We start from the raw sequence: 27757 nt of genomic DNA on the forward strand, positions 1-27757 counted from the left end.
TGTTTGACGCTCCCTCTCTAAGCCAGTGGTGGGGTTTCTCTGGTGTGTTCGGGGAGCTGCTGGGTTAAATCCTTTTTCTGCTCCCTGAAAGGCTGTGTGGGAAGAGGGATGTGCTGCAGCCTATGTATGTGCCTGAGTTATACAGCTAGTTGTGGTGATGGAGGCTGGGAGCCCCTTGAGCTGACCTGTGGAAACTGATACACTCTAGTTAAATATTATTTGGGCAGTAGTAGCTTCCCTCTTGCCTGTGGAAGCTGTTTAAATATTGGTTAGGCCACAAGATACTTCCTCTGTGGCAGTGAATTTGGACTGTAGCAGGTGTGGGCTTGTGCCCTGGTGCCTGTGCCTGCCTCTGTTTCATAATATCCCTGGGCTTGCTGCTCTTTTGTCTGTTGAAGCTGTTCCACTTGAGTTAAATGTAGTTTGGGCCAGACTCGCTGCTATCCTCATTCTCTAGTCTAGTTGCTTCAACAAGAGCAGAAGACTAGAGGCATTTCATATGCATTGCAAACAGCAACTGATGGGCATTTTTGATGGTTTGATTTTTATCAGTAATAGGGATGTATTATGGAGAACTGGCCAAGAGAGGATTAAAGTCCTCATTGGTCACTGCCAACTGGAACTTTTTGGCCATACTGCCTGCCTCAGAGATAAAGTCCCTGCACACTGAGAGAGAGTTCTATGCATCACAGTGGAGCCAAAAGTGGATGGATTGGGGCTGGTGCCCAAGAGAGGAGCCAAGAGTCCAGCACGAGGGCTGGCAGCAGAACCAGCCCAGGGGCAAGGAGCCCAATGGCTTAGGCTGGGGCCAGCAGGACAGCCTGGCCAAGGTGTGTAGCCTGGTGTCTAGGGCTAGAATGGCATGTCCGCTTGTCCAAGGGAGCAGTGGCCAGGGCCAGAGCTGTACCCTACAGTTGGGTCTGATCCTGCATCACAAACTTGCCAGTGGTGTGGAGCCCAGCAACTGGGGCCACAGAGCCTAGGGGCCAGACCCAAACCCACCAACTCTGCCCTGTTGGGGGCGCAGAGTCCAGCAGCCAGGGCCAGACTGGCAACTCAGCCTGGCAGGGGCCCATCATCAGCCCCGCCAAGGGCTCGAAGTCTGGCAGCTGGGGCAGTGAGGTTAAGACCAGGACCAGACCCAGCATCTCAGGTCCATTGGGGACATGGAGTCTGGTGTCTGAAGCAAAATCTGGGTCAACATCAGCCCCGCTAGAGTCAAGCAGTGGGGGTTGAACCAGCAGCACAGCTTCTTTGGGGCCAGCATAGAGCCTAGTGGCTAGGCCGGCAGCCAAGAGGGGAGCCAGACCAATGGCCAAGCCGTCTGCTGATCTGGGTGGGGGTGCGGAGCCCAAAAGGGGATCCCAGCTGAGTCTCCTGATGGACCATGGGAGAGCCCCAGAGTCCATCAGCAGAGGGGGGATTGACCTCCCCTGGGTCATCTCCCTCGTTCGGGACCAGTCAGATCCCAAGTATGCTGGACCAGGGAGGTCCAACCTGTACTTTTAAAAGGAGAAGAAGCTGTGATCATTAATAATTCTATTGAATACTGTGTGGTCCTTCTTGTGTCTTTCATTTGCTAGTGCTTTAATGTGGGTGGGTGGTGCTAACTCATCTTATCTTTTAGTATTAAAATAAATACCTTTTAGCTTAGTTGTTTGGAAGATACAGGACAGTGGGGAGGAGCAGCTGTAAAATTAACACAGACCCTTTGAAATGGAAATTGCTTAATAAAAGATTATCCATGATAACAGAGAAACTCCAGATACATCAAGGTATTGCTTTTTGAAATGCTGATGCATATGGGCACCCTCTGAAATAAAAAGATTTTCAGTACTACAGCGTGTCAACACATCTTGTGTTCAACTTAATCTACTTTTCTATGCTATTATGTAGGCATGTTTTAAAATGGTTAATTTCATACAAATCAATATTTTTCATGTATCTTTTTAGGATTAGTAAACAATCTTTTTGGTGACATAGCAGATATGTCCTGTAGTCTCTTGCTTCTAGTTGTATCTGAATATTAGAAATGTTAAGCAACACTACATATATATGAGATTGCCAAAGTGACTAAAAAATTTCTCAAGGATAAGATTATTCTGGGATTTCAAGGTTTGAGATGCTTATGAATAGAACTCAATGTGAATACAAAATTTGTATCCACATTTGCATCTGTATCCATAAAAATGAGCTGCAGATATTTGCACTGACATCCATGCATGCAGATACCTGCAGATGTAAAGCAGATATCTGGAAATTTGCAGGGCTCTACTTATGAATATAACTAATCACTTTCACTTCATGCTACTATCAGGTTTTTTTCAGATCACCGCAATATGTTTCTTCTTTATATAATAGGCTACAACGGGATTAATTTCTGTTCAGAACAAGTGTCTGCCAACCATAATTAACAAAAAGCGATAATGTAGCAAGATGAATGTATTAGGCTTAGACAGTTATATATGCCAAGCATGTTTGAGGTTTTCCCTCACATAATTCTCACCATTGCTCTATCATAGATATCAGCTGTTCCTGGGGATTATTCTCTAAGCTTTGTCTAACTGAGGGTAATTTGCATTGGTGTAACTACATGACTTATTGCTCAAATGCAGTTTCCTCATACAGACCCAGTACGTTTGGGCATAATGAAGCTTACGCTGTTAGGACTTATGCCTTATCCCAATATATTTTGCTTGTAGAAATGCAATTAAAAAAGGGATTTCCCACAAAGAAAAATTGTTCAGTGGTTAGGACACTAGCCTGGCAATCAAAAGATCAAGGTTCATTTTCCTGCTATCACAGATTTCCTGTGTGATTCTGGGCAAGTCACTTAGCTTCTCTCTCCCTCAGTTTCCCCATCTGTAAAATGAGAGTACATCCCTATTACACAGGGTCCTAATACATTAAAAAATTATGAAGTGTTCCATTACTATGGTAATGAGGGTTACAGCAGTACTATTATGGAGGAGTGACATTAATAATTTCTGTGTATAGCTCACATAAGTAAGAGTTGAGAATATGCAGAACAGCTACCACTTTCTAAAAAACTTTCATTAGTTCCATGAAGAACTAGAGGTGTGCTTCTAAACCAGGGCTGGGCAGTAAGAAAAGTGATAGCCTGCCAGGGTTAGTCCCTGGTGGGCTGCCACCAGTATATTTACCTGCTCCTCTACAGGTATCAGGCGATCATTGGCTGCAGAATATCTTTTAATCTGATCTCAGACAAAGCATTTTAAGAAAAATCTCATATCTGACCAAAGTTGTTTGGTCCTGCACCAGTGAAGTAGTAACAATATAAAAATCTGTTTTAGCGTATTTTGTTTTGTTCAGTTGAATTGTATCTTTTGATTTTCAAAAAGAGTTTAATTCATAATTGACCAACTAAAACACTGTCTTTTTAAACTCAGATTTTTACATCTTGTCACATGACAAAATGCAAAGCTGTTTAATGACAGTATTAAAGTGCTCCTTTTTTTATCAAGTCCTTCTTAGTGAAAAAGCACTTGCTTTTTAGATTGAAAAATAATGACACACTGATGTAGCTCTGTAGTATTTCAAAGGGAAATGTTCCTACGTAACATCAGCATACTGTTGCTAAGTTAATATAGAATCAGGTCTCTAATTAGCACAGTCAGTCCTAAACACTAACAAACAGGAGCAGAAGAGGAAAGAGAGAGGCCATGCTGGAGGCTAATGGACCACTGCAGACTGCCTCCAACAGCACTTCTCACATTAATACTCAGGCTATGTAGAGGATGTAAATTTCATTTCGTGAATGATTTCAAAAATTTGACTTGATTCATTCATTGCAACTCAAACCCCCAAAATTTTTTAAAAAGTAAAATTCTGAAAACTACTTTGTTTTGATTTCCACTTTTAAAAAATTCCATTATATTGTATATATTATAACATATATAATAAAATAATTTGAAATGAAGAATAATTTCAGCATGCAAACCATTTAAAAAACATCAAAACAGGACATGACAGTAATCAAACTTTTTCCCCAGTTTTCTTCTGAAACAAAGGCTTTGGCCTAATTTCACATAGCATTTGGATATTGACAGAACTACATATTTTAACAGCATATTTCCATCACATTTAGCAGTGATTATTACAATTAAATTCCACTATACACCAATAGAATCATAGAATATTAGAACTGGAAGGGACTTCAAGAGTATTTAAAAATAATTTAAATGGAAAACACTACACCTTATATTTTATACCCATGCACATTATATTTTAGTTCTTTATTGTAGTCTTACAAAAACTAATTGCTGCTGGTTTTTTTCTCCCATAGAGTAATTTTCTTTCACTCTAATCTACAAATCTCTTTCAAATATTCATTTCAATATGTAAAGAAATACTATCTTTTTTTTCTTTTATATTTCATCCTTACCAATGTGGGCCCTTCTCTTCTTACCATCTACTCTAATGTGTTCATTAATATTATTGTAATGATAAGAAAATGGATTAAACAATTCTCTGACATAAGAATGAAAGGACTTTGGACATGATATTGTTCATAATAGCAATCCCCCTTTAATTAAATTAATTTCATTTATACAGCTAAATTACTCTTCATGGACAAAGCCCCATTGAATCATGGTTCTATGTGGATACAGAATGTTCTCTGTGCAGATAACTTGCAAGATCAGAGAATCATATTCTACATTTCTTTACTTCCCAGGCCTATTCCATTCTTACCAACTTCCTCTTGGATTTTGGAGCTGTCCTTCTCCTAACTCAAAACATCCCTCTCGACTCTGAGACTTTTCTGTATTTAAATAGTTCTTTTCAAAATTTAGACTGCTCTTCCAAAGCTCTTCTTCTCAACTATGTCACAAACAAAAATGATTAAAGGCCAAGAAAACATGACCTATGAGAGAAGACTGTTTATTTAGTGTGTAAAGGACAACAGAGGGGATATGGTAACAGTTATCAGGTACTTAAAAGGCTGTTACAAGGAGGAGGAAGAAGAATTATTCTCCTTAACATCTGCTGACCAGAAGCAATGGACTTAAATTGTAGCAAGGGAAGTTTGGTTGTACATTTGGAAAAACTGCCTGTCAGGGTGGTTCACCACTGGAATGAATTGCTTAAGGAGATTTTTCAGAGCAGGTTACACAAACACCTGCCAGGGATGGTCTAGATGGTGCTTGGTTCTGCCATGAGTACAGGGAACTGGATGTGGCCCTGGTCTGCACTATAGAGTTATTTTGAAATAACCCCTCTTATTTCAAAATAATAAGCAGCACATCCACACTACCAAGCCTGTTCTTTCAAAGTAATGGGCTGGTTATTTTGAAATCTGTACTCCTGCTTTCCTGGGGGAATAACGCTGACTTAGAAATAGTTATTTCAAAATAGTATTAGTGTGGATGCTCCACTGCTGCTATTTTGAAATAACTACTCCCCAGGGTCATTCAAAGTAATTACTCCCCAGTGTTTCCTCAGGCTGTAAGTTGAGGTAGCACGTCCACATTAAGGGAGCCTGCCTCAGACTAATATCAAGGCTCCCTCATAATGGGGACATGCTATTTCAATTCTGTTATTTCGGGAGTTATTATTTTGAATTTAGTTACTTCAAAATAATTTTCTAGTGTAAACATGCCCTTAATGACCTTTTGAAATTCCATACAATTCTAGTATTCTATGATACCACAATCACAGTTTTGTTACTAGATTCCAGATTTACTTGAATTAGTTCTTGCATCCATAATAAATGTAATAAGTCATATTTTGCCTTTAAAAACATTTCAGGCAACCATTGAGAGCTGTATAGATTAGTAACTAAAACCAACTCTATAATAGATTGTTGGAGTGGTTAATTATGAGGATTAATGACTTCACATAGATATTTTTCCAAACATCCTAAAATGTGCAGCATGCAAATTAAACCAAGCAGAGTTACTGTTATGTTATGACTTTCAAATATTGCACTCCAGTGTTCCCCCATATCATGGTGTGTTTGGATAACAGCTTTTCACAATTTGACATCCATTGATTAATCATTTTTCTCTGTCTCTCTTTTCCATACAGTTTAATGACTGAGCAATTTTTTTCTTTCTACCAACATCAAAAATATAATTAAAGTCTTCATTAAGCTGTGCTATTGTGTAAGAGATTAATTTTCCTTGTCTCCAATATATTTTTGGTTCAATGGAAAAATAGATTAACTGATGCATATTTTAGGCAGTTTGACTTAAGATTAAATTACAGCAGTGATAATTATTCAAGATATGCCAAAGATTCAGAACAAATTAGGGAGTTATTTGTGGAATTGGCAAATCAAGGCACTCTTCTTCCTGTAAGTGATTTGGTAAGAGAAATGGTGGAATTAAACTGGTAGACTCTCTAAAAGGAATAAATTTTTTACTAAATGGTCAATCTTAAGAAGTCCAGATTTGCCAATAGCTTCCATCTAAATAGTATTTGCACTAGAAGTTCCTTGCTATTTGCAAATGCTGATTTATTTTTAATAAGATCATTGCCATAGTATTCAGGGCTGCTATTTTAATTTATATCTGATTGTAAATGCAGAAGCATCATAGCTCACCTTGAAGGGGAAAAAAGCACCAAGGACGAACCTTTCAATAGGTCTATTTTAAAAAAGCAACACAAGCAAGCATGAACTTGATTTTGAGATAAAAGGAGTTATCATGCAAATACTATTTCTCCTTGTCATTTGACATGAAATGGAGGAAATACTTTCACTTGCACCAGGGATTGCGAGCTGTCCCTACACACTGTAGAGACAGCATCATAGATCCTAACCAATAGTCCAGATTACCTAAAGATCCACTAGCAATTCTCCACAGCGCAGGGATAGTTGCAAGATGAGCAAACTATAGTTGCTATGATATGGCAATGGCAGCCAAGGAATAGCCTTGGGGGATTTCCTACTCTCAAAGTGTCCATGGAAAACTCTAGTATATAGCCTACTTACTAGTGCTATGTAATAGAGTGAGAGTTGGGAGCTGGCCTAAAACACCTGTCAAGCTCCTTTCTAGTCCTATGATTCTATAAGCAATCATGGAGTGAGAGCCAACTTTAAGAATCAGTACCTGTCTATAGTTCTTTGCCAGGTTATTCCTACTGTTAATACTAGAAAAGGTGAGCGTGCAATTATATTAGCAAAGGCTCTGAACCTGCTAGATTTCTTACAACTACAAAAGAAAATCTGGAACTCCAGTGCTATCACAATTTCAAAAGATCATCTTTTGCTAACACACTTTCTATACTGAGCAGTATGGTGGGCCTGTCACTGATCTGAATGTTTTTGTTCCTTCAGGGATAGCACAATAGTATTTCAATAGCTATGGGAAGACTGTCAACAGGATCGCTACCAAAGGGTGCAAACTGATTATGAGTCAGCTTCTGAATTTTAATCTATTTCTGATGACAGAAGAGACACAAGGGGAAAGAGACTGAGGGCACTAGGCTGGCACTATTTTGGATGGGGAAGGGGTACTACACAGCCTCAGTGTACAGTGTTTAAGAGAAAGGTACAGTTCAGTCAGATGAAGGATTTTATAATCTTCAACAATTTGTTCATCTGTGTCACCATGACAATACTGAACAATGAACAATTACTTGCTGAAACACAGGCCAGATTCTACTGTAATCAAAATATCATATATTTTCTTCGTATGCTGCTTTTGAAATGAATGTTAAGTAATAAACAAATTCAATCACTTTCAAATCTGACTGTTAGGAGCAAATCTGACACTCTTGAAAGACTGGAATTCTACCCGGGAGGGCAACTTTATACTTTACAGGGGGCTCTCTTATTTCCTCACCTTTAGAGTTGCTGGGGAATTAGTTCAATCGTGGTATCACCTGAGTATCCAGCTCACTCTACCTCCTGCCAGCTCTACCGACTTTCTGAATTGCACCAGCTGGCTCTTGATCAAGAATGGAGAGCATCCAAGGCTGCCCTGACATTTGTCCAAGGAGGCATTGTGACCCTGGGGGTCCAAAGCCCATGTTTCTCCGGTAGAAGGTAAGCCATCAAAGAAACCTAGTTTTATTCACTGTTTAGATTATTCAATTTGTTAACTACAATAATTAGAAATAACAGAAGTTTTAAAGTTATTGTTCGCTTAAAATGTTTGAAATGTGTTAAAACAAAAAATGTATTAAATGCACTTCGGTATATTGTATATCCTCCTGTTACATGTATAGTTTCACAAAGGGGATTAAAAACATATACTAAGTATTTTAGTATCTCTGCTACGATAAAACAGTCTTACCTTAGAGTAGTGCATGCCCTACCCTCCACTCATGCGTGTTTTGCTGTGACAGTCCTGAGGCTGTGCAAAGAATGTGTGCAATGCATTTTCATAGTGGCTGTGAAAGTAAAATAGTATTAACAACATCAATAATTAATTGTAGAAGTGATCGATAAGTGAAATATAAGCCTGGTCAATGTGCCTGCTCAGATTTGCATCATTATGGTTTCATTAATCAAAACAGTAATGTTATTAAAACCTGTCCATATGTTCTGAAACATGCTAATTCAGAAGTATTTGCTGGTGAAATATTCTCTCTATTGCAAATAAAACAGAGTGGATAGATATTATAAAGAAAGAGCTCTATAGCCCATGTGACAAAGGAAAGTAATCCAAGACTAGTGTCAAAAAATCTGTTTCTCTTATCCCATATTATGAATTGATAAGTGCAATTAGTTCTTTTGATGAAGTAACAGCATTACCAAATAATTTCTCAGAAGTCCTATCTAATACTGTATTTCTAACAAAGTGTGTAAAAAGAAAATTGATATGTACCATTCTGTCATCTTCATTTTGTAAGCTTCACCAGTATGAAACTAACAGGACACAATAAGTGTTCTTGAAAAACTGATTCGCTTTAGTATACTTTTTTCCCATTTCTTCAGGAAGTCTCTTCCTTTTACATGAGGAATGTTCTTAAAGTGAAAAATTAAGTCCTCATTAACATACCAGAAGAGCTAAAAGAGATCAAGTTATTAGTATAAATGAGTACATGCATCTTTTAGGCTGCATGCTATATGGGACAGGAATTGTGTGTATGAGTGCCTAACATTTTTTATTACTACCACAAAAGAAAGAACACTGAACAGGATCTCCTCTGAACAAGAGAGTTTGAACACTAGCTTGTATTTTGTCCATTAAGTTCAGCCTGATCAACAAGTCTATTCTCTAAATAGACTGGATACTCAAGCATTATGCGTTATCACATATGTCTAGCATTATGGGGAATATGTTGTCAAATAAGCTGAAGTAATAAGTAGTATCAAGAACACAAGTGAACACAATTCAATTAACTTACAAGTGAACTTATGAGTCTGGTTTGAGGCTAGTATCTGGCTGTCACAGGTCATGCTGGTAGGGTATAGGAGTGCCAAGTAATCCTCTCACTCACTGGAGAATATGAGAAAATGCCAGATTGTAGCCTTCCTTTAATGGTCCACTCAGCTTGATATTACTGAGGTGCAATAAACCTCTTCACCATGAAGTTAACTCCAAGAACGTAGGGCTTAGTGAAATTCAGCATGAGTAAAAAAATAGTAGAGCAGGTGCAGCATGAATAAAAGCTTCTTTACTAAACTAGATTGCCCATTCATAATTACTCTAGAAATAAATTCTCCTTACTAGCTAGCAAAATCTTTAGCCGAGTGAAGATGCTAATGACTGAGTATCAAAACTGTGTTTTGTTTAAGGTACAGACACAGCTCTTCTGTCTTCTTTTCTGCCCTTTGTTTCTCCAATATATTTTACACTTTATTTAGTAAGTCTAGCAGGTGTTCTTAGAGAGCTGAACGTATAACTTTGGCATCCTGAATTCAAAGAAGGATATGGGGGCTATGTCAGAAAAATCATTGAAACCACCAGCCTAAAACACAGCGGAATATTGTAAAAATAAGGTGTTTCACACTAGCACCCAGACAAACTAGAAAACACGTTGGTAATGTTACTGCACTCTACAAAGGCATTTGTCACCCCCAAAATGATTGTTTTATGCAACATTGGTCAATGTGTCACAATGATAACGTTTTGGAGAGGCAGCAGTGAAAAAGAATAGAAAGAGCATATCAGGATTGAAGAATAAAGTCAATCCTACCCAAGCCAGAGTGCTTAGAGTTATCAAGTGTCAACCTTAATGAAGTTTATTTTCTTCCATTCCTCTTTCCTTTTCACTCTGTTTCACCTTTCCCTTCAGTTTGTTTCCATTTTCCTCTCCTTCAGTCTGTTCTTGTTCCTTCTGCTTCTGTCTCCAAGGGTATGTCTACACTACCCCGCTAGTTCGAACTAGCGGGGTAATGTAGGCATACCGCATTTGCAAATGAAGCCCGGGATTTGAATTTCCCAGGCTTCATTTGCATAAACTGGGCGCCGCCATTTTTAAATCCCTGCTCGTTCGAACCCCGTGCCGCGCGGCTACACACGGCATGAACTAGGTAGTTCGGACTAGGTTTCCTAGTCCGAACTACCATTACTCCTCATTCCACGAGGAGGTTCGAACGAGCAGGGATTTAAAAATCGCGGCGCCCAGTTTATGCAAATGAAGCCCAGGAAATTCAAATCCCGGGCCTCATTTGCAAGTGTGGTATGCCTACATTACCCTCCTAGTTCGAACTAGGAGGGTAGTGTAGACATACCCCAACACAGGACTCTCTTTTGCAATGTCTGAAATGCTATTCAGAGTATGTGCCACTGGAAACTGCATCAAGTGTGTTATGAAGACCATCTCTTAACATAGAAAAGTTAAAGGATTTAGACTTATACTCCTTGAAAAAGAAGAATTTGATATGGCCCAACAGAGATCTGGGAAATGACTAAGGGATTCAGTCAGAAATATGTTGATAAAATGTGTGCAGTAACAAGTGGCTCAAAAATTTGTAGGGCAAATCTAATTGGGAAATTAGAAATAAGCAGGAGATATAGGAGGTGACTCAAAGGGCAATATACACAGGGAATCGCTTACCAGAAAGATAACTGAAATAAAGAAAGACATTGGGTTTAAACTGAGACACCCAGCATGAAATCCTGGATCCACTGAAATCGATGAGAGGTTTACCATTGAATTCAGAATGGCCCAGATTTCATCTTTTGGGCCTGAATTGCTCTCATGGTACACCAGTGTCAGTCAATAGAAACTATCAAAATCAATGGAGTTCCAGCAGTGCAGAACCAGCAGAAGAGTGTGCTCAAGCTTCTGTTCCAGTTGGGCTTACACCAACAGTAAAACAGGTCTGGTGGTCCCAGTAGTGGTACTTAATGGAGAATTAACTAATAAAAAGGCTAACTCTGCGTGTGTGTGTGTGTGTGCGCGTGTGCGTGTGCCCGCATGCGCGCGCGCAGATGTAATTTAGAACATTTAGAAGGTTTCAAAGAGGAAATGCCCAGCACTAGAATTTCAGGATGTACATTGGCAGAATTGGACTGAGAACTGAAAGGCACTCGGGGGACCCCCAGAACCCGCCCACCAGGCTGTTGCTGTTGTGAGCTTTGTAATTCACCCAAAATGCAACAGATAATAATACAGAGCAAAATGATACTATTTTAAGTTGAGATCATATGGTCGAGCCTTCTGTTGTTGAGGCATAGGACTGTCACCACAAGCTCAGTTATGTGCTGTTATGTTTCTGGCTCAATAAATGCAATACAGCATGATTTCTATATAGGAGTTTGTTGAAGTTCTATTATTCATCTGATAATATGTTTACTACATTAGACTGTTACACAAAATAACTTGCTGTAGTTATACACTGTCACACACTTACTCTTTGTAATTGCACATAGAGCTGTCTCCATTAAAAAGAACAAGTAATCATCATTTTTAAAGTTACAGACTTACACAGCTATCCCTCCGAGGGCACATCTGCACAGCAGGTCTAAAGCCAAAATAAGCTACACAACTTGAGCTACATCAATTGAATAGCTTAAGTCGAAATAGCTTATTTTGGCTTTTGGTGCTGTCGACAGCAGGAAGTCCAAGAAAGAACACTCTTCCTCTGACTTCCCTTACTCCTCGTAAAATGAGGGTTACAGGAGTTGGAGTAAGAAGTTCTCCAGCTCTACATTATTTTGACATTATTTTGACGTGTGCTTGTTAGGTAGACACGGAGTATGTTATTTTAGAATAACATCAGTTATTCCAAAATAACACTGCTGTGTAGACGTACCCTGACACTTCTTTCATTAAAAAGGTTGAGAAGAAAGATTAATTTTAACAAATAAACAATATTCTTATTCCTCATTTCTCTGCATAGGCCCTTCCCCTTCCTTTTTTTCCTTCCCCCCCTCTTCCTTCTCCCCTATTTATTTTGGGTCTGCACATCCTAAGCTCAAAACTCCGGTCATCTGAAGAAGTGGGCTGTGACCACAAAAGCTCATGATACCATCTACATGTTTTGTTAGTCTATAAAGTGCTACCAGACCATTTGTTGTTTTTTAAGTTTGTGCTATAATGTGCAATGCTGCTGCCTTCTCTAAATAACAGAATAGATAATTAGCATCTTGTCCACAAATTAAATAAAATTCAGAATTCAGTCGGGCAAGATGGTGATTCTAAGCCATTGCACATGTAGAACGAGAAGAGAAGGATGGTGGGGATCCCAGAGTGCCAGAGGCATGTGAACAACAGCTTTATAAAAGGTGTGGCCAGTACCTTCCAGGCTCAGCCATTTTTTCCTCCCTCTTCAGAAAATATAGCAACACTGTCTGAGCTAGACTCCTCCATTCTCATGGGCCAGGAGCACAAGGATCAGGATTGTTCCTAGTCAACTCAAGGAAGGGAATTAGGTTTAGAACCATGTAGGGACAGGAATAGTTACCACTATTCCTTTTATGGGAGCACCCAGAAGCCTCAACTGGGATCAGGTCACCATGCTGTGTGTTGAACGCACATACTGAGAGAGTCTCTGCCTTGGGAAGCTCATAGTCTAACTAGAAAAGACAACTGAAGGATGGGAGAAAAGAAGTATACAGGTGAGAAGTATAGATTGTAAATCCTAGCCCCACTGAAGTCAATGGAAAACTCCATATTTTAAAATGTGGATATGGTACTAATGGTAATTTACCATTGTCTTCAAGTGTGGTGACTGAGGTCACATAGCGAGTCTATGACATAACTGGGAATTTCACCTAGTTCTCTTGAACCTCAGTCCAGTGCTTGCACCACAAGATACTATACCACAAGATACTCCTTCCTCTCTTATAATCTCTTTCATAATTCATTATTTATTCATTTAAACTAAACAAAAAAAAATCTAATACTGTGTCCTACTTCTCTCTTGGAGGAATGTGGCCTGTAGTTTCAAGCATCTTTAAGAAAATACATCACACAGTACATCCTACATGAACTTTTTTAAAACAATGGGATGTTTGCAGCAATCTAACTGAAAAGGCTGTTTTACAATTATTGCTGTAAGATCTAAATTGGATAAGTTCCATTTTTTATAAAAGCAAATACAGAATCCAGGGCTTCAGCACCTTCCAATAACCCTAGGAATAAATAACAACTTATATGAGCAGTCTAATATCTAATAAGATCTCATAAAATTCTTTCTATCCATAGGTCTTACTTTCCTTCCTAACGTGCTTTGAGAATAATTGAATGAGGAAGAGTGAAGCATAGCATGAAGAGATTAGATGACTTGCCCAAGATCACACAGCAAAGCTAGGAATAGAATCACGGTATCCTGATTCCCAATCTATCCCTTGTTCATACAGCACTTATCATTAAGGTGCAGAAAGAGAAAAACTGTTTACCAGGGTCCCAATACAAGTTGGACCTCGCTGGTCCGGCACCCTTGGGACCTGACTGATCCCAAATAAGGGGATTTGTCAGACCAGGGAAGGTCCCTCCCCTAGTAGGTATGCTGCCACCAGGCTAGGACTCCAGCCTGCCCCCACTGCTGCCTCAGCACCTCGGGGTTCTCCCCAGCCCTGCTGCTGCTGGGGCCTGAGTGCCACAGCCAGACCTCTGCAGCAGGGCTGCAGTTCTGTGGCCCGGGCCAGACCTCCCTGACCGCCACTGGGACTGGGCCTGGAGTTCCCCAGCCACTGGAGGCAGAACAAGGCCTCAACTCCACAGCTGGGGACAGGGTCAGATCTCCCTGGCCACTGCAGAGTCAGAGCTCGCTGGCCAGGGCCAGAGGCCCACAGCTGAGGCCATGCTAGAGCTCCCCAGCCACTGGGGCCAGAGAACTCCACTGGGGCCAGAACTTTCCTCCATGCCATCCGTCCCTCCCTTCCACACACACACACACACACACACACACACACACACACACACACACACACACACACACACACACACACACACACACACACACACACACACACACACACACACACACACACACACACACACACACACACACACACACACACACACACACACACACACACACACACACACACACACACAGAGATTCTGGGCTCCTGGCTGAGTTGTCGGTACCCCATGAAATGCTCCTGCCCCACCACCAGACCTCCCTCTTCCTGGGCTCTGTGGTCCAGGAACATATGTGATCTATTGCTGGATCACTCATGTTGCTGCACCAGGGAGTCCCAGGTAAGGAAGGTACAACCTATACTGCAATATATCAGTGCCCATGAGCATCCCAATAGTTTCAGTGGGGCCAGCCACTGGCATGGCAGTACGCCCATGAGTAATCAATTAAGAGCCCAATCCATTGATGTTAATGAGATCTCAACTCTAGATTAAAAGGTATGTTGTGCCTTTTAGTTCTATAGTGAGATGTTTATTTGATTAGAATACACAAATATGACCTCTATGGACTTATATAATATGGTCTGCCTGGACTTGCCTCGCTACCTTAGGCCTCAGTCAATTTCTGTCTTTTTTCCCAATTCTGGATGCAAATGGGGGAATCAGTTTTCATTGATGTAAGCTGGGTCACATTTGCTCCAAGCTGTTCACAGCATTTTTTTTAAGTATTTGATGAGGACACCAATGCTTTAGGGAGGATGTGACAGCCACATGTCTACTGGCAAGAGAAGAGGTAGAAAGGCAGGATCATGAGAAAGAGCTGAAATGATATGTTATAATGTATACTCTTCATTAGTCGAATTTTTTGCGTGAAAAAGTGATGCTTCAAAGAGCAGGGACAGCTTATCAATGGGCCTACATTGTTGTTGTAGATCAGGAGTTGGCAAACTTCAGTTCCCAGCCCATCAGGGTAAGCTATTGGCACACCGGGACATTTTGTGTAGGTATGGAGCTCCTCAGCTCCCAGTAGTTGTGGTTCGCCATATGTGCCCAATGGTAATTGCGGGAAGTACCAGCCAGCATGTCCCTCAGCCCACACTGCTTCCCGTAGCTTTGTTTGGCTGGGAATGGCAGCTGAAAAGACTCTGTGCCTATATACTCTCCAAGTACACAAAGCATCACGATGTACTAGCAGCTTACTCTGATGAACTGGGAACCCAACATGGCCAACTACTGAAGTGTAGGGTTGACTTATGAAAGCGTCATAGTTTTACCATTTTTATCTATTCACCTTGGGGAGGTGGCTTATGCATGACTGAGCTAATGAACAAGTATATACGGTATTTTAGTACTTCTGTCTCAAATCTGTAGCTGTATTTTAGCATTTTTTAGGTTACTAACTAATAGTATGATGTACTATAACTTCATTAGTGTAGTGTTCCACAATACACATGAAAAGTACATAAGTTTGGGGGGAATAATACATTTTCTATTTACAAGCTATTATATATTTTCATCATCATCTCACAAAATCACATGGTAATAATATCAAAATCAAATTACATAATATTTACCTGTACAGTTCTTGATCACATTATAATTATAGAAATAACATGGTTATACTAATTAAACATATTGTAGGATACCATGAGGGAAAAAAAAACAATTGCATATGTCTACACATAAGTTTGTGTGTGTACATAAACACACTATCAGGAGAGTGATCTTTGATGAATGGAACTGATGCATTTCTAGCAGGCTAATACATACAAATATAATGGGAAAGCTTTTGATCCTGTTTGTATCCTCAGGCAATAGGCTGCCTTTGATTTGAAATTGAAAGGTATGAGGGGTCATAGGAAAGTGATAATCTAGAATGAAAGCCCAGACCTGGTTTCATGCAAACTTTATGCTGTGACTACAAGATAAAGCTAAGTACAAAGCCCAAAATCAAAGAAGAAAATATTACTAGAGTGTACGTTAATGATCTGGAAAGATCCAGATTCAGTGATAAAAGTCTTTTATGAGCAGATGATCTGCACTACAAAATGTAATGAAATGGACACCTGCCCTGGATTTTTTAAATAAGACAAGATAATGAATAATCTTTTTTGAATTGTATCATGTATTTTTAAATTTAAAGTAATAAAAATATTTATCTCCAAGCTGTTTTCCACAGAGAAACAACTATGTTTTATTTTGTAGAGAGCAGTTACTAATGTAGGTAACTTTTCAGTCTTCAAAGAAACAAAAAATAAAGGCCCTTTAAGACTGCTATCTTTGCTGATTTGAAACACATACTAATTACACAGACAAATGTTAGATTAGAAAATATTTTCTGTCTGCTTGGTTGTATTTTCTCATAGTCAAAGACCTAAATTGCATAGCATAATTTCAACATACTCTTCAGCAGATAATAAAAACTGCCTTTTAAAATGTCATGTCTTTTCATGAATCATTTACTTGTGATGGCAATAATCTCCTATATCTAAGCATCCCAGATGGAATGTTACAATATAAAAGCATTGTATTAATTATATCAAACTTAAACTAATGAATTTCTGACACAAAGTGTTCTGTTGATCCCATAAGGCTCAAAACTGCCAACCTTATTTATGTTGAACAATGCTCCACTAGGCAAGCAGTCACACCAATTTCAATTTACTTCTTTCAACTAAGGTATTAGTGTGTGAAATTGTCACGGAATCAGGCCCATAATAATTACTATTACAAAGTAAGCTTACCACGAAGATATGAAATTAAGACTTGGAAAAAGAAAGGAACTCGTTCCTTATCTCAAATACAGAGATTCCCATTGTCATAGGAAGCAAACAAATAGAATGAATTTCAAGTAGTTGTTAGAGAAGTTTTAAGAGATCAGTTGCACTAGAGTCATCACCTGTAGAGAAATAATACCATGAGAATGATATAAACTCAGTTCTCTCCTGTTAAAAGTGCCTTGTTCAAAGCTAATACAGTCTGATTGGCAATGGCTATATTTTCATACTCGATAAAGATACTTTCAACTTACCTGTTCTAGCTCTCTCTCATTTAATGGTGTACTCTCCTCACAGCTTTGTTTTCCAATTTGGGCTCAGCCCAAGGACTGCTATCCCCAGATTCTGATGACTAATTGCAGTCTGCGATCTCATCTGCCATGCACAGCCTTCTTATTTGTCAATTCAAAAGCTTCCTTACAGGAGTGAGTAGGAAAAGGACAAAAACTGTAGGTTCACTTCAGGCAATCCTGATCTCCAACTGAGACTTTATGCTGTTTATTCAAGTTGTAGGCTTTTCTCTTTGTGCGTGTGTGTGTGTGACAGGGAGGCTGAAGAAAAAACAGCTACAGCACTGCAGGTGAGAGAGAAAACGACCCTTCACAAACAAGGCTTATTAGAAGTTCATAAAGAAGTGTTGATAAAGCCCTCAAAGATATAAAGAAACCTCTTTCAAAGTCAGTCCCCTTCTAGTGCTGGGGGGCGAGGGGGAGGAGTAGGGATGGGGCGGAACTTCTGTACTTACAAAGATACATTTGACAGGAAGGCAGATTACTGAAGAGGAGGGGACAGGCTACAGAAATGTTTGCGTGACTGACAGCCCTGACTACCATTTTTCCTTTTGTCATGCAGGCTTCCTTCTGCATGGTGCATTCAGAGAGACACATATTGCTACAAAATAGGACTCCGTCAGTTTCAGTCATCATACCCTCAAAGAGATGAGATCTGTTTGGCTTACAACCCAGCTCCACCAAATGTGCATTACTAGTACAGTTTTCCTATCCAGGCTTCTGTCTCATTTGTGGATTACTATGATGTAGTCTATTTGATATGACAGGGAATGACAACCCGACTTTTCACAGGATTTCTATTTCCCTAAAAGAATAGTTTATTTAAACACTTTCATGTTTTCCTTTCCCATTTGAGGTACAGTGCTACATTTCTGTGTTTTTAATTAATTTATGAACCACTAGAACAGTAGTGGCAACCTGCAGCCCATCAGGGTCCTAGATGTGGCCTGCAAGACCTTTTGTTTACCATTGCCCATGCGCAAGGTTGCCACATTCCATTGGTTTCTGTCCATGTGGGGTTTTCTCCTACCACTATTACTAAAGTGATATGCACGCATAAGCAAGGGTACATACAGTAAGGTTCATGCTGATTGCACATAACTTTGACCAAGAGAGCCATGCATTCCCTCTGCAGCTATTCAAAGTGCTGCTATGATTCAATTGGCACACCCTAAAAATTCTAGGTATGCAAAACTACCGTCTCCTGAGAGACTGTTTTGGTTACAGCTATCTCACGGCCGACTGAGATGAAGGAGGACTGCTTACGGTGCCCACTCACTGACCTAGGTTGCCCATCATTGCACCAGAATATGATGAAAATATATACGAAGTTAAACTATTTGCCAAGGGCCAGATTCTGCCATCCCCATTCACTCTGAGAAGCACTTCACTCTGTACGTGACTTCCTGCAGAGTAAACAGGATAAGGGCAGTAGAATCTGTCTGTAAAATTTGTATTTAGTGCTGGAGAAAAATGTCAGCTTGAGACTGGAGACTGTTTATCCACAGAACAGATACAGCAAAAGCAGAAGCTGTGCAATCTTTCATGAATCAGCTATCCACATACCTCAAGCCTGACTTTAGTGGATGACATCTTCAGAAGAAAAGACAGTCTGTCTCAACATGCATTCTGTCTGTGACCTCCCTGCTGAGACTGAAAAGAGGGCACCACATTCTGGCCTGATTCAAAGCCCACAAATATGTGTAAATCTCTCCCCTGACATCATGTGTTTTGGATCAGGCCATTTCTGCCAATTCTGATAGTGTTGTTTGTGATATGGCACCTAAAAGGAAATGGACTGACATGGTCAACTTTTTTCAGATACACCAGTGAACAGTCTTCTGATGGCAACAACTTTTAGCAGGTGACATCTGAAGTCGTCTGGATTTCAACTGGTCCCCCAGGTTCTCTTTTAATATTTATAGCATTTCATTTCTCAAACACTAAACTGTAAATGCATTTTTCCTGCTTATGCTATGATGCGGTCAGCTTTCTCTGTTTTTAAATTGTAGAAAGAATGGCTTTTGATTCAAATTATGCAAAGACCATACCCATATGAGCTGAATCATTTTTGTTATGAGCTTATTCTTGAATATTTTCACGTCTTTCCTTTTTTAATTGCTTTCAATTACATTTCTTTGAAAGAGTATTTAACGTTTATAACAATCAATTTTATGTCTGCACACATCCAGATGGCATAATGACATGCTGCTCTTTTGAACCAGTGAATGGCCTGACTTGTGATGTTGAGGAGGGACACTTTCAGTGAGCAGTGAAAATATAGAGTAGAGCTAACAAGAGACTTGAAGAGAAATGTTTAACTTCAGCGGTTTTATGATGGCATGAACAGAGTTAGATATTGTAATACAAATACAGTTTAAGCATGGGCTGCCAGTATGATAGGCCAGGATGTCTCTGTCTTCCCTAGGTTCCGGTGCTGCCTTGTGACACTGGGCTGGGGCTGCTCTAGCCCTGGGCTCACATCAGTTCGTTGGTTGGGGCTGGCACTGGGCTCCTCTGGCTGTGTGGGGAGCAGGTCTTAGGGTTTCATCCAGCCTGGTGCTTCTCTAGCCACAGTGAGTAGGGGACTCGGGGCTCTGGTCACATGGGATGGGCCTTATGTGGAAGGGGCTAGTATTCCAGAAGGAGGGATCTGCCTTCGGCCCATGGTTATAAGCATTGGAAATAAAAAAATCTCCACAAAAAGGACAATAAAAATACACAAAACATTGACAGAGAATAGCTCAGTAAATTAGAAGAAAAAAAGCAATATAATAAGGAGGAGAGGACTTGTTATTTAGAAACAGGTAAGAGGATAATCTGTATAAGTAATGAACTTTACCCACGTAAAGATGGGTTAATGGGAGCTCTAATGAACCACAGTTACATTCAAGGCTGATGCAAACAGGAGCTAAGAAATTCCTTTTGCATTCAAATAATACACTACAGGTTGTATTTCCCTAAACCAGGTCTCTCTGGTCCGCATGACCATGGATGTTCCTGGACCACAGAGCCGAGGGACAGGGAGGTCTGGCAGCGGGGCAGGAGCATGGCAGGAGGAGCTGGTGACTCAGCCAGGAGCCTCATGTCGGGGGGGTGGGCAGCATGGCAAGGAGCAGCAAAGGGGCTCAGACCTCAGCCACGGAGCTCTGGCCCTGGCCCCATTCTGGCCCCAGCTGCCTGGGAGCTATGGCCCCAGCTCCAGCTATGGAACTCCAGCCCCAGCTCCAGAGCCAATCATCTGCAGAGCTCCAGCCTCAGCATGGAGCTAGGGAGCTTCTGCTCCCACTCTGGCAGCAGCATGGCTGGCAGCAGCCACAGAGCCCTGAGGGGGCAGGAGGACAGCAGCTAGAGCCCTAGCCCAGGGGCAGCATGGGCCATGAAGAGGGGGGCCACCCCTGGTCTGACAAATCCCCTCGTTCAGGACCAGAGAGGTCCAACCTGTAGTTTTATTTTCCATGGCATGCTGCCTCTGATCCATTGGATTTTAAGATTTGAGGCTGACTTGGTTGATATAAAAGAAGGCTAATATTGGAAACCCTATTTTGTTGCTGTTCATTTACAGTGGACATCATATGTATGTGTGAGTGGTGTACCAATGTGTCAATACAGCACAAAAGTTGAAAGCCAAAAACAAGGAAAGCTGAATGCATAGCTGATAAAAGAGGAAAAAGAAACCGTTAAAGATGAATTGACATGAATAAAATATCACTGGGGGACAAGGGTATGTAATATGCTATAATAGATGTTCCATTACTATCTGTAAATGGAGATCTTTAGTGTTTGAGACTATCATAGCCTCTAATGGCTGTACTTGTCATTTGATTGATATGAGCAGTATCTAATCTATTTGTGCACTATTTGTTATACAGCAGTCCTTCCATAAACATGATGCCTCTATTTTATATTCCATAAAATGTATTTACCTCCAAGAGTGAGAAATAAGCTTTTTCCCCTCCCACATACTGTGTGGTTAAGAAGGAAATATATAGTGAATAAACAATGTTCTGATACCAAGTTTTCAGTAAGTACACAAAAATTCTGTACTTGAAAAGCAAAAGCACTTAAACAAGTCACAAATAGTTCTTAAATTATTGTAGTCGTTACAGAACTAGTATCTCATAGTCCAGCCTAACTGCTGCCAATGCACATTTCCTCCCCGGTCTGTGCATTGTCTGCTGTTTAGACCAGACTAAATTGTACAAGTGATGAGTCTTCCACTACTTCCTTTGGGAATTACTATAAAAGCCCAACAGTCACAGTATTTCCTCAGTAGTTCTTAACACATGTAGCCTCACCATTTTAAACTCCCCCCCCCCCACTCCAACACTCAAGAAAAATATCTATATGAATTCAGATATTACTCAAGGAGAGAGGGGGAGTTTGGAAAGTTATACTGTTATTCCTTCCTTTTACTCAGGAGGCAACATATAAGTATGTAGATCTCATGTTCAGAGTGCCTAAATACTAGCTAAGTCTCTAACCAAGAAATATGAATCACATGGTCACAGAATTGCAGAGTCTGTGGTGTTAATATTACTGCTATATTGACCAGCTAGCAGAAACTGGCAATCCTGCACATGGACAACAGTAAACAAAATGTTTCACAGGCCACACATAGAACCCTGACGGGCTGCATGTGACCCTCAGCCTGCAGGTTGCCCACCACTGCGGAAAGTCATTCGCACTCCCACGCACTCCTGTGAATCCCACTAAAGCCCTGAAGTCACCAAAACCCAGCCCAGGAAAGTTCAGTCTCAATCAGATTCAAGTGTGGTCACTCTCCCAGGCCACAAGGTGCAGTGCCAAGGAAGTCAGCAATCTGACAGGATTTTTACATTAAATTTAACTAATGTTTTGTGGGCCATTTGCACCATCTACTGCTCATGTATCAATCAAGAAAAGAAGGGTGGGGATGCCATTTGAAAGTAAAATACTCAGTCCAGCAACTATAGCTCATGAAAACAAAGTCTAGTGGCCAACAGGCTGAGTCTAGTAATGAGAGAATGGAACAAGATACCGTCAATATTATTTCTAATCCCTCGGGAAAGACCTCAGGATTATCATGGCTCTGATCCTTGCCTGCCTTCCCCCTCCCTCTTCCCAAATTGAAATATGCCCTCACAATCCCTTCCTGTACAGGGCAAGCTTCCAATTCTTGTTTTCTCTTTCTAGGTTACTGACTGAAGCAGCAGAAAATCCTGAAGAATGGCTACAGTGTTACTTTAGTGGAGGAAGAACACTGTGGGTAGTTTTTCAGAAATCTTCTCTTTTAAAAAAAATAGTTCATAGGTAGAGTTTGTTGCCTGAATGTGGCATAATGGGTGGGTAAAGGCAAAAAAGTTCTCAGGCACCAGGGTCACAGAGAAAAAAAATTAATATCTTCGCCTTGTCCACCATCCTTTATCCCAGCACCCAATAAGATGTTAAGGCACAAAGCAATGTGAGATAGAGGTGCACACATATCAGCCGATGTGTGCCATTTGGGACAAACTGTGCCTGTGACCCAGTTAAGCTATAAAGTTACTCATCTAAGAAATTTGGAAGCAACTGCCTCAAACCAATAATAGAAAAGCAGACACAAACAATGAATACTTAATGAAGTTTGGACCGAGGAATGACCCACACACACACAAAGATTTACCTGGTGTTGCTCAGGTCCTTAACTAGAATAAGATTTATTTTTCTTCATTTAATCATTGTTCTGGGGTAGGTCTGGGAAAGACAGTAGCGTAGGCCAAGTGAGAAGCACCTGTTCCTGGCTGCTGCAGCTCCATTGGGCACAGCTGGGGAAGGGTACATGTGCCACAGCTGGGGGACAAACACTCAATCAGACAAACTTTCTGAAATATATAGTAGATAGTTATCCCTTTCTCCACACCTGCCCCTTCTGGTCCAATGGAGTTGTAGCCATCCTGGTCCCCATCTCTGGCTCTTGCTGCCCCCCTGTGGTACTTCTACAGTGTAAGTGTCCTTCCTACCTGACCTCTCCCTTTCCTTTTTATGAGAAAATCAAATTCCAGACATGTCCCATTGTCCTGGAACAACCAAACCCTGATGTTACTTTAGGTATGATAAGAGGAAGCTGCATATCAAATTTGGTGGTCCTAGCTCTCACTGTATATAAGGAGTTCTTGAACAAATGGATTCACAGATGTATGGACACACACACACACACACACACACACACACACACACACACACAGTTCTGCAATAGGTTCATATGTTTGGAGTTCTGCAACAGGAAATTATGATCATGTACAAGGGAACCACAATGTGCAACAGCATTCCATAGCACAGCATGCCAATTTTCATGATCAGTTCTTCCAAGGATTTGCTAGTACCTGTTGCTTTTTCATTCCCCTTTTGGTTATTTCAAGCTCGGTATTGTATTTGAGGATTTCTCTGAACCTTTAACACCATTATGGGCTCTATCCTGGATGTGTAGAGTACTCTGGCATGAATCCAGCAAAAGCACTTAATTAGCGTTAAAGCACCTTAGTACCATTGAAAGCTAACTGTGTGCTTAAGTGCTTTGCTGGATCAAGGCCAGATTACTCAGCACCATGCAGGACTGAGCCCCTTTACAGTAAAGAAACATCACATTTCTTGAACACATTTGAGTTGACCAGACATCTACTAGTAACTAACTAAACATTTGCTAGGAACAAAGTGGGTTTCTTTACAGGCCATTATAATAACTATTGGAGCTAAGAAAGAGACAGGATAGTTCAGTTTTGATATAATCATTTCATTTCTTATGCTTATAAATCTAATAGCTTAAAGCGGCAGTGTCAACTTTAGCAGTACAAGAATTTTTGTTTTCCCCAAGAGCTTTAGAAAGGTCTCCGTTATGGGATGGACAATCTCTTTCAATTTTGATCCTGCTTAACCACTTGTGATTAAAGGAAGTTGCACTTCCAAGAAAGGAAAGCAAGAGCTGCATTTTACCGACTGTACACTCCAACAGATTTTCCCCTATCTGCTACCCACCAACATCTGTGTGAAACTTCCACTGTTTGCTCTGTCTTTGGATTGCCAAACATGTTTTTGTTTGGTAGGTGGGAAGGAGGAGAAAGACACAGAAACTAAATAAAAAACCCAACATCAGCCAGTATTTTATTTAAAGGAGATATGAACCCTATTTTTCCCCTCAGCAACTCACATGGCATTGCTCTCACCAATGCATTCTCCATGTTATCCTACGGGAGCTGCGTCAGAAGCCGACAACAGTGTTTTGTAAAGGTGAAAGTCACATCTCTGTGGAAAACTCAAATAAACAGGCTTTGTACACTGAATTAAAATAGAAACTTGGCACAGAGGTAGACAATTCTGCTGCCATCCATCTACTACAGTCATCCTCTTCCCTGCAGCATTTGTATCTAGTAGATGTAGATCAGGAACATGCTGGCTGCTGATCTATCACTGCTCTGCCCACAAGAACACACTCATACACCCTCTGCTCTGTGCAATGCAGAGCTTGGCAGCACACAAGGAGACCAATTTTTGTAACATTTTCAGTGTCCCTCTTGGAACTATTGCAATATGCTGGGGTCTGGCCTTTCTGCTGTCAGAAAGATGTCACTCTACTAGAAAAGAAACTGCAACAATGTGAAACAATGAGGAGTCCTGTGGCACCTTAAAGACGAACAGATTTATTTGGGCAGAAGCTGTAGTGGGCAAAGACCCACTTTGTCAGGTGACCTCATTGTTTTTGCAGATACAGACAAACCTGGTTACCTCTCTGAGACTTGCAGCCATGTAAGGGCTTCTACAAATCTGTGTCATAATAAAACCAAGATTTTTCCACATTGTGAGTTTATTTGATATTCCAGTGAAACAACAGGCCTTTTCTGCAATCACTTAACATTTCTGCGGGTCACGGTGCAGGGTAACATCAGTATATATTACAGCTAGTGACATTTAGCTTTAAATCAAACAGCCCTGTTTAAGCAAAGCATGCTTAAAGCTAAGCATGTGTTTGAGTGCTTACAAAATATACACTTATTTTAGCTTAGGCTGCCATTTGTTTTTTTGATTACTATCTGTTAGAGCAGTTCAAGAGTATGTGTGCCATACCTATCAATGATTTACAAATGTGCCAGACACTTCAATGGCTCCATCAATATGACACAAGGCATTGCAGAAAAGGTCAGCACATATCATCCGGTTGTGTCACTTATTCACACACCGTTTCTTTGCTCTCACTTCACTGGGAAAGCTGAGCAGTAATACTTGAATCTCTCTTCCTCATGAAAAAAATACTTCTTATATGTGTAACTAGACAGGGAAACGGGTGTGTAGTAGAATAATTCCCTAACCACAAAACTTTTTCAAAAAATGAGAAGCACAGATATCTTACCAACTCAAAGCACCCAGAATAATTACAAAGGCAAAATGAATAAAGTTAAAGAGCTTACAGATGAATTCTTAATTACTGTGGATAATAAGGCCATTTATTTATTACAGATTATAGTTTTATTAACATTGCATTATTCATCTGAAGGTCAGAAACATCTTTTCAAACCACTTTGGGACTATAAGCACTGCAAAGAAGTTACCTTATTTAGTCTCAAAAATAATGTCAGGATTAATACAGCATTACTTCATGGCATTTTATAAACCCATTAAGACACTGGGCCTTAGTTTTTTTAAGCACAGCTGTGATTTTGAAAGGTAACAGGTTTATGGGGGGGGGGGGGTAATATTTTCTTTGTTTTGAATTGCAAGATAATTTAACCCCTTGCAATCTCCTGGCTCTTCCAGTTGAGGAAAACAATCTTAGTTGTTTGGTAAAGGGGATCTATTTAACTTTGTATTTAAGCCATTTGTTCAAATCCATCCCAGGACAATAGTGATAGGAAGTTGTTAGTTACTGACGTCCTACAGTACTGTATGTGAAATGAATTAGTGGTCTCAGTCCAGTTTGTTACTGGACAGGTGTACACCCTACATACTGGTTATAGTTATTAAATGTATCTCTGGTGGAGGGTGGGGAGTTGATACTCACTTTAATATCAATGAGTAGTCCTTTTGCACCTAAGAGACTTAACAAAAATGCATAGACTCATGAGCTTTCATGGTTAAAACCCATTTCATCAGATGAATTAGCAATTCCCAAATCATCTAATGAAGTTGGTTTTACCCACAAAAGCTCATGATCTATATTTATTTGTTCGTCTCTAAGGTGCCACAGGACTGCGCATTGTTTTTAAAGTTACAGACTGAGGGTACATCTACACTACGTTAATTCGAACTAACTTCGTTCAAATTAGTTAATTCAAACTAAGCTAATTCGAACTAACGGATCCAGACTAAAAAACTAGTTCAAATTAGCGTTTTGCTAATTCGAACTAGCATGTCCACATTAAGTGGACCCTGAACAAGGCTTAAGGATGGCTGGAAGCAGTGCCGGCAGGGCATCAGAGGAGGACTTAGAGCGTGGAGATGATGTCTCAGGCTAGCCGAGGGCTGTGCTTAAAGGGTCCCGACCCCCACCCCGGACAGACAGTTCTCAGGGGTGCCCCGCTTGCAAAGCAGTCCTGGCTTGGATTGCCCGGAGTACCCACACTGGGCACATCACAGCACTCGGCCATCAGACCGGCTGCACTTGCCGCAGGCTGCCATCTGGGGAGAGGGGGCAATTGGGGGGCTGCAGGAGAGCTTCCACCCCAAAAGCCCGCAGAGCAAGCCCAGTCCTACCCATCAGGGGTGCATACCCCATTCCTCCCTCACCTCCTTCCACTTACCCTTCCCTAGCCCCTCTTCTTGATGTACAAAATAAAGGACAATTGTGTTCAAAAATGGAATCTGTCTTTATTGAACAAAACTGGGGGAGACTGGGAAAAGGAGGTGGGAGAGGGGAAGAGAAAGGCTGGGAGAGGGGAGGGCAACTAAAATGATCAGGGGTTGGGAACAGGTCCCATATGAAGAGAGGCTAAAGTGACTGGGACTTTTCAGCTTAGAAAAGAGGAGACGGAGGGGGACAGGATAAAGGTCTCAAAGTAGGAGTTGGGTGGAGAGGGTACATACAGAAAAGTTCTTCATTAGTTCCAATAAAGAAGGACTAGAGGACACCAAAGGAAAGGAATGGGTAGCAGGCTTCAAACTAGTAACAGAAAGTTGTTCTTCACAAAGCAAAGAGTCAACCTGTGGAACTCCTTGCTGCAGGAGGCTGTGAAGGCTAGAACTAGAACAGAGTTTAAAGGGAAGTGAGATCAAGTCATGGAGGTTGGGTCCATGGAGGTTTAGTCTTGGGAAAAAATGACGTTAGGGGGAACCAATAATAGTCTTCAAATATGTTATGGGCTGTTTTAAAGAGGATGGTGATTAGTTGTTCCCCATTTAACTTCTTGTCCTACCTTCAGTTGACAAGTTTAATTTGTGGCAAGGGAGATTTAGATTGACTATTAGGAAAAACTTTGTACTTATAAGGGTTGTTACATGCTGAAAAAAGCTTCA

General features: G+C 40.6%; 1 long non-coding RNA gene across 1 annotated transcript in view; it reads left to right on the plus strand.

The window, feature by feature from the left end:
- The window catches only part of LOC142829883 (uncharacterized), an 86869-nt gene extending 60435 nt beyond the window's left edge, over positions 1 to 26434 (plus strand). The window contains exons 2-4 of the long non-coding RNA XR_012904768.2: positions 7815 to 8011; positions 19118 to 19200; positions 22472 to 26434. This is a non-coding gene — a long non-coding RNA (uncharacterized LOC142829883). The remainder of the gene's footprint in view (positions 1 to 7814; positions 8012 to 19117; positions 19201 to 22471) is intronic.
- The last annotated feature ends 1323 nt before the right edge of the window (positions 26435 to 27757 follow it).

The sequence above is a fragment of the Pelodiscus sinensis genome, chromosome 6 (genome assembly GCF_052426305.1).
Source record: "Pelodiscus sinensis isolate ZL-2025 chromosome 6, ASM5242630v1, whole genome shotgun sequence".
Taxonomy (NCBI): domain Eukaryota; kingdom Metazoa; phylum Chordata; order Testudines; family Trionychidae; genus Pelodiscus; species Pelodiscus sinensis.